This window comes from Nelumbo lutea, chromosome 1 (genome assembly GCF_056320005.1).
Source record: "Nelumbo lutea isolate HS-2025 chromosome 1, American lotus-T2T, whole genome shotgun sequence".
Classification (NCBI taxonomy): Eukaryota; Viridiplantae; Streptophyta; class Magnoliopsida; order Proteales; family Nelumbonaceae; genus Nelumbo; species Nelumbo lutea.
The window spans coordinates 61,002,179-61,015,856 of record NC_142684.1 but is presented as its reverse complement, the minus strand read 5'-3'; the positions used below and the strand labels follow the sequence as shown (position 1 = coordinate 61,015,856).

General features: G+C 36.0%; 1 non-coding gene across 1 annotated transcript; it reads right to left on the bottom strand.

Annotated features, from left to right (window-relative positions):
• Positions 1 to 6,110: 6,110 nt before the first annotated feature.
• On the bottom strand, positions 6,111 to 6,217 carry LOC148874811 (small nucleolar RNA R71). Its single transcript, XR_016106365.1, has one exon. It is a non-coding gene; the product is annotated as a small nucleolar RNA R71 (small nucleolar RNA).
• Between the last annotated feature and the right edge of the window lie 7,461 nt (positions 6,218 to 13,678).

Sequence of the window (13,678 nt, the reverse complement as noted above, 5' to 3'; positions counted from 1 at the left end):
GCTGGTTAGCTAGTTATGAAAAAGAGGAAAGGTTGAAGGAGTCTAACTCCACCCATACTCTGTGACATAGCCTGTCATACCTAAGTGTTGATTGAAATCCAAAAGGCATCACCATGAATACTTTTCTCACCACGATGCTCAGATTGTCCAATTTTCTTGTAATTTTGAATCTTGTGGGGGATTGTTGGAGGGAGATTCAAAATTTCAAAAATCTCTCTCCTCCTCTTTTTTTTTGTCCTTTCCTCTTCCCACTCTTGAGTGCATGGGAAGATTCCTTATCCCACATTGCTTGGGAAAAGAGTTGAAGTAGAATATATCTATAGTTTTACTCTCTCTATGGGTAGGGACTCATAGGAGGAGAGCACCATAGATATTCCATGCATGTGAGGGGGTTGGTGGTGCTTTTCACACTTGCACACTGAGCCGAGCCAAGTCGGGGCGCAGGTGTGTGTACGCATACGTGCGCTACACCAAATTATTTTTTCTTTTAACCGAATTAATCTTTTAAATTTTAATTTTGAATTTATTTTTAAACAATTTTATTTTCCTGTTCGTGTTTCTTCCTTTCCGTGTCTCTTTGAACAAGCACACTGTTATGCAAAAGTCCCTATCTAAAAGGACACATTTGTGTCCATTTGGGTCTAAGATAAAAAGGGTGTTGGTCAACCCAGTTTACACACAACAACATTGTTCTCAACTGTCTTCTCTTCTCCATATTTTCTAACAATCTAAGCATCAACTCTATGGTTTGCGGAGGTCTGGTAAGTGATTGCATGAGTACTAGTGGCCTATGGGCTGTTTTATCTTGGCAATCAATTTGCGATCACCCGATTGCACCATAGGGGGAAAATGAGATTTTAAGGAGAGTGACCAAGTGGCATGACTCAACCCTCTTTCTCTCTACAATTCCCAGTTTCGAGATTCTACAACACACTCTTGCAAGTTCCTGTTTGGATAGCGATTACCAATAAGTTTCATTGTACTTTCTTTATCATTTTACAACAATCATTCATGCAAATATTCCGTATGAACTATATATGGAATCCCTTGAATACAACAATTACACCCAAGGTTCTAAAGCATCTTCCTCTTGAGCTCTCTAGTCAAGTAGTCAACTAGTTATGGACTCCTTCAAGCTCTGTAACACATTGAATCTCTAGTCATTGGGTTTCCACTAACACCCAAACTCTTGGATCGATGCAGATTTGCCTCTCTAACACTTCGTCTGTTCACTTTAATAGTATTTTTTGTGGGGATTATGAATTTATTGGCTTCTATTTTTGTCCATTAATGGAAGCAAGGATTTTTTGATACTTGAGTCTTTAGGTTGGTCATCTTCTTTCATTCAATAAAATCTGGAATATATACTTATGGGAATTAACATGGAATTTTAAATTGAAAAAGGTTTAATTTTTTTAGCTTCCTTTCAATGGTTCACGTATGAGTCTAAAATGATAGTGCGAGTTTCTTGCAATTTTTGTTGCATGTTTGAAGTTTGAACCTTAGATTTTCCATGATTGTTACAACTGGGTTCTTTCAATTTGTTTTATTTATTTATTTATTGCAAGGAAGTGTCTTCAACCAAGGTTATTGGTATAAGTGAATTTCAGTTTATTCTTCTTTTATTTGATTTTGGAAACAAGTCTATACTTTTAAGAAAGATACCTATTGGTTCTAAATTTTTCTATTTTAACCACATAAATCAACGTGGTTAAATATTCAAAAACTTAGTCATTCTTCGAGAAGCAAATTAGAATTGACTTAGAGAATCAAATAGATCACAAGTACAACTGAAAATGATGAAAAAGTGTATGCTAAAATCTTCTTCACCATTTTTTGAATTTGAAAACTTGAAATAGGTAAAAATTTACTCAAAGAGATAAATATCTCTTGTTTTTGTTAGTTATTTTTGTTCTTCACTTACTTTTGTGGTGTCTTTTTTATGAATTACATACAAGAGTAGCAAAAGGAACTTCTAATGAGTATAAAGAACCATAATCAGGGAAAAGTTGATGCTTCAATGATCATGGAAATTTTCACATAATGTCAGTTGTACATTAGATGCCAGAGAGTCAAGTCTCTCGTAGCTTGATAACCCTGCATTTTGATGCCTTAAGGGCATCAATTCAAAGTATTTTCAGCCTTAGATTAGTCAAAATGTACCCTCTTCCTAGTTAAAATCAATTATATGACATTTGATGGTCTCTATGCAAATTATGTAGAAAACTGAGAAGTTTTTTAGGCTGAAGTGCAGTTTTTGGGAAACTGTTGTGAAGACTATTTAAGAGATGGGGTGTTTTTGTAAAGAACCGAGGACAAGAGGGCACCTCTTAACAAGAGAGGGGGTGTTTTTGTCAACCTAGTTGACGCCCATCATGTTGTATTACCATGCTCCCCTCTCCTTAACAAACCTTAAGGAGCCTTTTTAAACTAATCTTTTCACTCTTAGCAAACCCTAGCCGCCCCTAAGTGTTTAATCTCCACCATCCACCTCTTTTAATCTAAACCACTCATTTTAGGACTCTCCTTTATAACTTTTAAACCCCAGAGTGCCACCTATTCTGCTAATCCTCACCATTTAGCCCCTTACCTCCAAATCTCAACTACTCCATCCATCTTATATCCCAACCATTCAATCTAGGGCACCACCTATTCCCCCTCACTTCCAAATCTCAACTACTCCCTCCATCTTATATCCCAACTATTCAATCTAGGGCACCACATATTCTTTTAAATGTTTTAATCTACACCCTCCATTTCTGGGCGCCCAAATCTCAGCCCTACATAATATTGGGCACCCTCTCCTTTTATTTTCAGTCATAGAATCACCTCAAAACCATCTTAGCCATCCATTAAAAACCCTAGGGCATCGCTAACTTTGCTAAATCCCATATGCCATCCCCATCTTTCTCCCTATTTCCAGTTGTGCCCACCCTTCTCTATAAAAAGGGTCCCAGGGGCCTTGTAGAAGGGGTTGGTCAATTCACCCAAGTAAGAAGGAATGTTGATCTTGAGAAGTTCAAGGGCAGAGGAAGAGGAGGACGTCCGGGAAAGAGGAGGGTTCCTACTTGTAGTTCGCCAACACCACTACTGCCACCTCTGGATTTGAATCCAAACCATTTTTTCTTCAGTTTTAGAATTACTTTCTGTTCTTTAATTTCCAGTTTAATTTTTTTCCATCCTACAAATTTATTTTTATTAGATTTAATTTGTGTTTCATTTTTTTCTGTAGATATGAAATTCAGCCAAGTAAGACGGAAGGCCTAGCTTGAGAAGTTCAAGGGTCGAAGGAGAGATCCGGAGACGGCTACCTCTGATCGGATTTTCAAACATTTTTATTTTGTTCCTGTTATTTATTTGTCTTTGTTATTTATTTATTCTTTTGCAGTTGTTATTCTCAGTACTGTTTGAATATGGTTTTAACGAATTCCATTTTTTAATTAATTAATTTTTTATTTTTGCAACTCCCACTTGCGCTCTCTTCTCCCAGATTTAATACATAAATATTTTTCCCATGCTTCCCTATGGATACGACCCATTCTCACCATTTACTACGTTTATAGTTGTTGTGAGAAATGGTAAATTTATAAATATTTAAACTGGTGTTCCGGAGTGCTTAACGACGCGCTTCCGGAAACACCAAGTTTTTGGCACCGTTGTCGAGGAAACATAGAGAAAAATTTTTATTTACTTTTTTCGGATCTATTTCATTATTTTTTCTTTTTCATTTTATTACTTGATCTGCTATCTTAGTTTAGTTCTTGTTTCTCTTTGATTCTACAGGACGGAATAGCGAAATGTGGGGTACCGGAGCATTGCGTGACTGTGGGACGGAAGAGAAGAGAAGAGAAATTGGATTGTGTTTCAGGTGTAGTCATTTCATTTTCTTTTTATTTTTCTTATTTTTATTCTCAAACTCTTTATTTGGTAGAATAGTGATTTTTGAATTTTTAGTTAATTTTTTAAAATTTGATTTATTTTTTTATATTATTTTACTTCTATTTTGTTTCTAGATCTATTCTTTTTTCTTTATTTTAATTTCTTGTTCAATTTTTTTTTTGCTTTATTAGGTTTGTGTTTTTCTTTTATTTCAAATTTCAAAAAATAAAAATAAAACAAAAATTTATTTTAATTTATTTTATTTTAATTTTGGTTTAAATTTTAGATTCATTTTTCTCTTATTTTAGATAAAAAACAATAAAAAATAAAATAAAAGAAATAAAAAAAATCGTTTATTTTATTTTATTTATTTTTGCAGCATATTTTTCTTTTGTTAATTTTATTTTCATATTAATTTTTAGATTTGTGTTTTTCTTTTATAAAAAAAACGAAAAAAAAATGAAAAAAAATCAGCATATCTTTTTCTTTTGTTTATTTTATTTTTGGTTTAGTTTCTTTATTTGTATTTTTTTCTTTTATTTTATTTATTTCTTGCATAATTTTATTTTTTATCATTTTATTTTCAGTTTAATTTTTAGAATATCAGTTATCTTGTTAGAACTTATTTTTGGTACTTGTTAATTCTTTCTAGCACAATTAATTTCTTGTTCTATTTTCTGTTTGCAATCGTTATTTGTTGCTTTATTTAGTTTATTTTCTTTTAGTTGTTTAATTGAATAATTAATTGTTTAAATTTTTTAATTTGAGTTTAAATTTCAAATCTGAATTTAAATTTTAATTTGAATTCCAAATTTCAAAATTTAAATTTAAAATTACGAATTTCAAACAAAAAAAATAAAAAAATGGAAAAAAATTAATCTAATTTTTGCATTCCAACATTTAGGGTTTCTTATTCTAGAGCATGCATCAAATAGGTTTATTTAATTGATTACCATAGCTAGTTGTGAATGTGTTAGGTTTTCCTTCTTTTTATTATTTTAGTTGCTTCTCTAGTTAGTTTATTTTATTCTTTTATGTTTAATTGTTGAATTGCATCTTAGAAATAATTGTTCATGCATTGTAGTTAGTTGCATTTTGTTGTGTTTATTTTGTCTTTCCATTAATTCATTTAAGGGCATCCAACCTAAATAAGATAAGGTGGGGATTTCATCACCCTTCCTTGGCCCAAAAATCACCACCCTTCACGTGCGGTTTACCCTAAACCCTAATTTAAAATTTGGATAGCAAGATCCTTTAGGAAGCCTCACACTTGGTTCAAAGGTGTGTTGAATTTTAGAAAAGCTTGTAATTACTTTCCATAACCGATAATTGGTGTCTAAGGAAAAAGTTTAAACGGCTATACCAAAGCGGGTTTTGTAGTTACGTAATTAGGTCCTTGCTAGAGCAAGAGGAGTCTCCCACATCCCCACCTCTTACCTAGCTAACTAAAGGAAGTGGTGTAATTTCAAGTGAATCTAAGAGGATTCACATTGGTTGAACCACTAGTTTAGGAAACCCTAGGTCAGCCCCTAAGTCGTGTGGTTGATTTGCTTGCATTGAAAAAAAGCAGAAAAAAAAGAAAAAAAATCCAACTTGAATTTAGATTTTAGGAATTTAAATTTCAAAGGCTAAGTTTGAATTTAAATTTCAAAAAAAAAAGAGAGTTTCAAATGTTGAGTTTAAATTTCACAATTCAATTTTCAAAATCCACATTTGAATTAAACTCAAAATTTTAATAAAAAGAAAAGGGACTTTTGTGTTGTATGTTGGGAAGAAGATCTCTAAGGAGAGAAACTATAGAACCTATACCTGAAATAGAGAGATACCTCTATCATCAACACTGAAATCAAATGGCTGAAATCAATGATGCCCAACCTATAAAGTTGAAGGAATGCTTCACTCCAACACAATACAACCCTTCATCCTGCATCCAGTTACCTGATGCCCAGGCCTTACAATATGAAATTAAGTCGAGTACAATCCAGATACTCCCATCCTTTTATGGGAACCCAAGTAAGGACCCATACAAGCACATAGATGAGTTTTTGGAAATATGTTCAACTGTAAGGATTCAAAACTTCAATGATTATGCCCTTAGATTGATTATTTTCCCCTTCTCCTTGAAGGATAAGGCCAAGCATTGGTTAGGGACTATAGGGAGACTCATTAGGGCTTGGGCAAAAATGCAACAATAATTCTTTAGGAAGTTCCATCCTGTAGGCAGAACCAATACCATGAGGAGAGCTATCACGAGATTCACCCAAACACCGGGTGAACAAATTCATGAGGCTTGGGAGATGATGAAAGAGTTAATGATAAAATGCCCACACCATGGCCTGTCCTAGTGGCAAATTGTCTAGGCCTTCTATGAGGGCCTGAAAGATCAATACAGGTAGATGGTAGATGCATCGTGTGGAGGGGTATTTATGAGCAAGAGCGAGGATGAAGCTTATAATCTTTTCAAAACCTTGAGTGAGAATTCTATCAATAATCCGTCTTTGTATTCCTATGAAAGGTGTGGGACCCTAAAAAGGGTCCTTCTAGCCCAGAAACCTTGAAGCAAAAATGGACTTGAATGCCATTTCTAGAAAGTTGGATAGGGTAGACCTTCTAGCCCAGAAACTCGGCTAGTTTTTCACTCCTAACTAGCAATCGGGCCCATCTACCTCTTATCCCGAAGTTTGTTCCATTTGTGCCAGCTCGACCCACCTGGTTGATGATTGTCCTATTGCGGTCTAGTTTCCACGTTTTATCCAAGAACAAGTTCAGGCGGCCTAGAGTTTCTCAAGACCCAATAATGATCCATATTCTACTACTTATAACCCTGGGTGGAGAAACCATCCTAACTTTTCTTGGAGGACACATTAACCCAATGTATAGTCCCATCAACATCCATCCAACTTCATGGCCAAATAGTTTCAAAGGCCAGTAGTACAAAACCAATTCCAATATGTGTACCCTAGGAATCAACCGGCTCAACTATATCAGGGCTACCCACAACCCCCTCAATCCCAATTAGTAGGCGATCAGTTTATGCAGCTGCAGCAGTTGATCCTAAATGAACAACAGTCCATTTCTAGGTTAGAAAGCCAAATAGGACAACTAGCTGAATCTAATGCAAGGAGAGCAGTGGGGCAACTACCGAATCAATCGGTTGCAAACCCTAGGAATCAGCCACCGGATTTTTCTCAGCAAATTCAACCACCTCCTCAGAATCCCCAATTTGAAAATGCTAAAGCTATAACAACTTTAAGGAGTGGGAGAATTTTGGAAGACCCATATGAGAAAGAAAGTAAAGAAGAAGAAAAGGAGTCAGAAAACCCTAAGTTGGGGGGGGGGGGAGAAGAAGAAAGGGAAAACTTAGAAAAAGAACCTAAAGTGAACCAATCTTTAGTCCCCTTTCCTACCGCACTCATAGCGAAGCCATCACAGATAAAGAAGGAGATTCGCAATGAGGAGATCAGGGAATTTTTCAAACAAGTATACATTCACATCCCTCTCCTCGATGCAATTCAACATGTCCCGGCTTATGTGAGTGCGGTCCTCCTGATGTGAGTGCGGTCCCACAAAAAGTGATGCTCTCAGCAGATGTGAGTGCGGTCCTCCTGAACCAACTTCCCCGGAAAAAGAAAGACCCGGGTGCTCCTCTTATTAGTTGTATAATTTCTGGAATCACCTTTGATAGGGCACTAGTAGATCTTAGGGGCAATATAAATCTGCTTCCATCCATTTATGATAGGTTCAGGATCGGCGAGTTAAAATCAATCCCAATAATTCTGCAACTCGCTGATGGGTCAGTCGACACTCCTTGAAGTGTTATTAATGATGTCATTGTCAGGATAGAAAATTGTTATTTCCCTGTAGATTTTGTTATCCTAGACATGACCCCAACCAAAGAACTGAACCACAACTTGATAATCTTAGGATGACTGTTTTTAGCAACGACTAATGCAAATATCAATTGTAAATTGGGAGAAATGGACATCTCATTTGGGGAGCAGAAGGTCCAATTGGATGTTTTTAATGCCTTTAAGTATCCAAACCTAGGGGAAGATGAAGGTAGTATGGACATAGTGAACAATCTCGTGAATGACCTATCTACCCCTTGGTTAGCCCAATCCAGTCCTAGTTGGCATGAAAACGAAAGTGAGTATGAAAGTTTGGATGAGAAAGATGAGTAAATGTGTTTGATTGAAGACGTTAAACTTAGCATTGGTTGGGAGTTAACCCAACGTAACTTTTTTTAGTTAATTTTAGGATTAGAGTTTTTTATTTTACTTTCTTGATTCGAGACTAGATGGCATACCTTGAACCCCTCAAGAAAACCCTACTCCTTGTTCCCTTTGGCCCAAATCTTCTTTGCATCATTCTAGTCATGCTATTAGGGACAATGGCATTTAAGTTGGGGGTGAGGAAAGAGAGAGAAATTTTGAACAAATTGTGAAGCTAAGCCTTTAAAGATGGAGAATTAAAATTTCACTAAAATTTTTAAAATATTCCATTAAAAGAGATTCCCAAATAGAAAAAGTTAAGGAAACTGAAAAAATAATGTTGAATTCTGTAGAAATTGGTAGCAAGTGATAGGAGTCAGAAATTGGTCTTGTTTGAATATTGTCAAAACCGTTTAGAAATTAGAAAATACTCCCAAATTTGCCCTTGTCAAGATAGGAAGAGAAAGAGAAATTAAACAAAATTCTTCAAATTATTAAGAGACATTGGACTACCCTGAACAGTGTTGCAAAGGAGAGAGAGAGAGAAAAAAAGAGAGAGAGAGAGAGAGAATAAAAGGTTAATGGACACCCTAGACTTAGTAAACGGGTCTTTTTACCTAAGTCAAGTGTCGAGATTCGCGTAAAATGATGAAATGTAACAATAAAAATGAGTTCAGGGGTAGAAATCCGTTGTCAGAAATAATAATAAGAATACATGTTTGATTTTAAAATCAATCTCATCTTATCAAGACAGTTTGCAAATGGAAGGGTAAATAAGATTTTTAAGCTATGTTTCGGTAATATTCAAAATAATAGTTTTACCCCTAAAGTTTAATACCGATTTATACAGAGTTTGAGACTGTTGGAATCAGGATGCTTGATTAATTATGCTAGGGATGACCTTGTAATGAGAAAGATCTATATACTCAATGTAATTTTAAGGTTGCAATGTTAAGGGACTAGCAATGTTTAAGTTGGGGTGTGATAACCCTGCGTTTTGATGCCTTAAGGGCATCAATTCAGGGGTATTTTCGGCCTTAGATTAGTCAAAGTATACCATTTTCCCAACTAAAATCAATTATGTGACCTCTAAGGGTCTCTGTGCAAATTATATAGAAAACTAGAAAGTTTTCTAGGCTGAAGTGCAGTTTTTGGAAAACTGGTGTAAAAACCAGTTGAGAGAGGGGTGTTTTCATAAAGAACTAAGGGCAGGAAGGCGCCTCCTATCTGCTAAACCCAGTTGGCGCCCATCCTATTGTATTACCATGCTCCCCTCTCCTTATCAAACCCTATGGTGCCTTTTTAACCTAATATTTTCACTCTTTTCAAACCCTAGCCGCCTCTAGGTATTTAATCTCCACCCTCCACCTCTTTTAATCTCAACCACTCATTTTAGGACTCTCCTTTATAATTTTTAAACCCTAGGGCACCACCTATTTTGCTAATCCTCACCATCCAGCCCCCCGCCTCCAAATCTTAGCCACTCCCTCCATCTTATATCCCAACCATTCAATCTAGGGCACCACCTATTCTTTTAATCTTAATACTTCAACCCTAGATGTTCTAATTTACACCCTCTATTTCTGGGTGCCCAAATCTCAGCCCTACATAATATTGGGCACTCTCTCCTTTTATTTTCAGCTATATGATCAGCCTAAAACCATCTTAGCCATCCATTAGAAACCCTAGGGCATCCCTAAATTTGCTAAATCCCAGTTGATGCCCCCCATTTTTCTCCCTATTTCCAGTTGTGTCCACCCTTCTCTATAAAAAGGGTCCTAGGGGCCCTATAGAAGGGGTTTGTCAATTCACCCAAGTAAAAAGGAAGGCTGATCTTGAGAAGTTCAAGGGTAGAGGAAGATGAGGGGTTCCTACTTGCAGTTCGCCAATACCACTACTGCCACATCTGGATTTGAATCCCAACCATTTTTTCTTCAGTTTTAGAATTACTTTTTGTTCTTTAATTTGTAGTTTAATTTTTTTTCCTTCTTGTAAATTTATTTTTATTAGATTTAATTTATGTTTCATTTCTTTTCTGCAGATCTGAAATTCAACCAGGTAAGACGGAGGGCCTAGCTCGAGAAGTTCAAGGGTTAAAGGAGAGATTCAAAGACTGCTACCTCTGATCGGATTCTCATACATTTTTATATTGTTCTTGTTATTTATTTATTCTTATGTAGTAGTTATTCTCAGTACTGTTCGAATGTGGTTTTAATGAATTCTATTTTTTAATTAATTAATTTTTTTATTTCTACAACTCCCACTTGCGTTCTCTTCTCCCGGATCTATGTACATAATTATTTTTCCCTTGCTTCCTTGTGGATACGACCCGTTCTCACCATTTACTACGTTTATAGTTATTGTGAGAATCAATAAATTTATAAATATTTAAATTGGTGTTCCAAAATGTTTAACAACGCACTTCCGGAAACACCATAGCTACCATCAAATTAAAGTACAAAATCAATATGGCCAAGGACTTTTACCAAAACCAAAAGAGAAAGTAAGGCCAACGGTTCCAGGTAGGTTTGATAGGGGTTCAAAATAAGAACAATGTAGAACTAGTATGATATTTTTGTTTAGATTTCCATTAGATGCCTTAATGTAGCTTGTTGGTCAACATCCAAAATTTAATCATAACATACATAAGCTCTTCCTAGATGTACCACATCATTGCATGCATAATAGCTTTCTAGTAGATATTGCCCTTATTTCCCCACCTACAACTATACCAATGGTTAGTAAAATCACCAACTAAGTTTAGGGCCACCCTATCTCAGTTGTAACCTACAACCACTGATGATATCTTAAAAGAATTGTCATAGACAATGCACTCTGTTAGGCTCAACTTTTTTTTTTTTTTAGTTAGGCTTGGGCTTTCTCTAAAAAGGTTGGCTTGAGCCATAATGATTATATATATATATATAGTATGTTGTTTTCGTTACAAATCCTCTCTTTTGTAAATCCATAATAATATCTTTCATTATTTTTGGATTTTGAGGTCTTTTGATGTAAATAAATTAGTTTTGTTATTAAGATTTTTATATGAGGGTTAGGGTCGAACTCAAGATCTAAATCCAATGGTCAGGGTGAACTCGAGCTTGAGCTTAAATGTATTATGTTAATGTAGAGACAAAGCCTGATCCATGAACATGTCTAGTTGCAGCTCTATTGGGTATGAATCACAACTTTTAGGCTTACGAATCTCAAATGTAGGCGACTGTACAACACAAACAACAGGGGATATGGGAGGAGTCTCGGGATCGTAACAAAGAAGACAACAAGGATTTTCAGCACCGTCAAGTCTACCATCAAATATATTAAGGGCCTGTTCATTTCCTCTGAACTCTTATATCTTAGGAGGAATCTTTTAACTTTAAGAAAAAAAATGGTTGTTCATTTCCTCTTATCTCTTTAAGTGCAATCATACAACTTTTTGTTTTCCAATGATACCCCCAAAAAGACAAACAAAAACTCTCATATATGGGGTCAAAATGAATATTTGATAATTTTCAAAATTCAGAATCCAAAATTTAGAACAACATTCTCTACATTCAGAGTTCAGAGGAAAGAAAAGTTCATCAGTGCTAATATACCTCTTAATGTAATTATTGCACTTTCAGATGTCAGACTTTAGAGCAAACCAATAGGCCATAAGTTTCCTCTACACATGGCAAGTTTCTTTTGATGTGAACTATTTCAATTGGTAGTTAAATTACACGTAAGAAATATTAACATAACCGGGGGGCATTTCTTAGTATAATGGTAAAATCTTGGGATGATTGGGTGACAAACTCAATATTAGATTAGCTGAATAAGCAGTAGAATCAATAATAACGCCCCACACCACCAATGAGAAAATACATGGGACCCACATCATTTAATCTCTCACTTGTGGGCCCATGTATTTTGTGGCTGGTGTGAGACCAAATCAGTACCCACAAGATTGCCCCCCAACAACATCCCACAACACATCCCCACTGTGTATTGGGAACATCTCCATATGATAATGTTGTCATCATCGGGAGATGTTCCCAATACACGGCGTGGATGTGCTCTGGGACGTTGTGGGGGCCTAATTTGAACTTGGTTGGTGTAGAGCATTATCATTGGTTTCACAACCCATTGGTTCCATAGCTCATTAAATAGCCATCGTGTTCAGCTAATCCAATTTAGATAAAAACATGATGCGAACAAACACAAGTTCAAGTTAGAAGACAATCCATGCTTAATAGGGGTGCTCACAGTTTGGTTAACCGAACTATGACACTTTTTTTTTTAAATCAAACCGATACAGTATTTTTTGGAAACTAGAAACTAAAATTGAACCAAAACTAATAAGTTAACCAATTGATTGGTGTGGTTTTTGACTAGTTTGGTTCTTCCATTTTTTGGTTATTTTATTTTATTTTTATAATGCATTTAAAAACTCAAGTAAAGATGGCAATTTAACCTGCCCCTGTTGGGGCTCCGACTTACCCCACCTTGATCAGGGCAATTTTTTTTTGATTGTTGATCGAGTTCAACGCAGGTTTTAGGGAAACCTAAACTCTAGTGATCGGGGATAGGGTGGGGTGGTATTTCACCCCAATCTAGCCCTAACCCACAATAAATATTTTTATTGATATTATAAGATGACACCTATAATACATATTATATATAATATTTTATATTATATATTGTATAAAATATATTTTGGGGAAAATTCCCGATAGGCACCCTGTACTTTAGGCCAAATGCCAATTTAGTACCCAAACATTAAAATGCGACAATCTAGTATGTGAACTTCTAAAATGCGACAATTTAGTACCTATTGTTAACCAACCGTTAAGTGTTATGGGAAAAGACACAATTACCTTTCAAGTGTCATCTAATTTTCTTTATCAACCTTCTATACGATCCCAACTTCTCACTAACCAACCTAGACTGGAACACGTTGTAGTTCGCTTGGATGCCTTAGTTCACTTGTGTGATAAAATTAAAAGGCGTACTTGCCCCATTATATTTTCATGAATTTTTGAAATTTACAAAAGTATAAAAAAGAAATTAAACGCAGAGGTCAGCTATCGTGTGTGGGATAAAGACGGATCAAGAGGGGAAAGATATGTGAATGTGGCAATGAGGTGGGCCGGCCCAGATTATAGTTCCATTCCAATTGTATGTCTTGAGAAACCTGCACTAGTCAATGGTCTGAGTCATGTAACCTACTTCCCAGGTGTGGGTGCGTGTGGGGTGGCCATTGGCATTCCGGTGAGTATGTTCTCCTTGCTTAGGAAGCATCAACTGATGTTTTAGAGGTCGCATGCGAGTGGTGACTCCGATTGCTGTAGAGAAGTTGGAAGGAAGGCGATGCAGTGGGAATAGAGGTTGGCTAGTGCAACAAAGTCAAAACCATGCACGATGTGCTTGGCGGATGTTTCAAAGGTCGCATGCCGGCGGTGACTCCGATTGCTGTAGAGAAGTTGGAAGGAAGGCAGTGGAGTGGGAATAGAGGTTGGCTAGTATAACAAAGGTTGCATCTTGCATGCCAGATCCAGATTCTCAGGGTTCAAGACGATTTCATGGTCTGCATTCTCTTCCGCCTCAGA